Raw genomic sequence first — 1017 nt, forward strand, 5'->3', positions numbered from 1 at the left:
CCCTCCTCACCCAGCTCAATGGTTGACATAGAGGGTGATACACACACCCTCCTCACCCAGCTCAATGGTTGACATAGAGGGTGATACACACACCCTTCTCACCCAGCTCAATGGTTGACATAGAGGGTGATACACACACCCTCCTCACCCAGCTCAATGGTTGACATAGAGGGTGATACACACACCCTCCTCACCCAGCTCAATGGTTGACATAGAGGGTGATACACACACCCTCCTCACCCAGCTCAATGGAAGGTGGACAGTTTGCTCCCTATGTTATATAAGCAAACACGGTCATGTTGCCCGTAGAAATGTGTTCATCTGTGATAGTCACAATACAATTAGCGATTAAGATAGCAACTACATGGAGGTCTTAGAGCAGGTAGAGTCAGGTTAGTTCAGGGGTCGGCAACCTGCGGCTCGCGAGCCGCATGCGGCTCTTTTGATATCAAGATGCGGCTCTCCAGCTCCTTGCACAAATACTAATGATCTTAATAAAAAAAAATATTTGAAATAAAAAAATGTTAGTGGCTCTTTAAAACCAGGGAAATTTTGAAAATTGTAATTTTTATTGCTCTTCCGCTTCAAAAGGTTGCCGACCCCTGGGTTAGTTATATAAGAACCATAAAAAAATACAAATAAACGGAATTTATATTTGAATTTTCCCTTTTAAAAGAGAGCCAGAAATTTTTACCTTTAATACAATGCTGGTTATGCTAGTAGCAATTTTATAATTATAGTGTAACTTTTAAAATAAAGCTAGTGTTTCTTTTAATATAATGTAACCACATTTAAAAAAAAAATTGATTATGCAACTGTTTAAAGATTAATAATAAATCTCTAAATACATTCTACACGTTAAAATATTGTTTTTAAGAAAGATATTTATATAGAGTATTTAGTTAATTACTTATTTAGTAGTTATGGTAAACAACTGCCATAAGTTTTCTCCCTTACTGGTTTTTTCTTCATATTTACATGAGGAGGAGTAACACTTTTTCTAGAGATCAAAATTTT

Source organism: Physella acuta, unplaced genomic scaffold, assembly GCF_028476545.2.
Source record: "Physella acuta isolate Inbredline_101_S28 unplaced genomic scaffold, ASM2847654v3 ptg001397l, whole genome shotgun sequence".
NCBI classification, from domain to species: Eukaryota; Metazoa; Mollusca; class Gastropoda; family Physidae; genus Physella; species Physella acuta.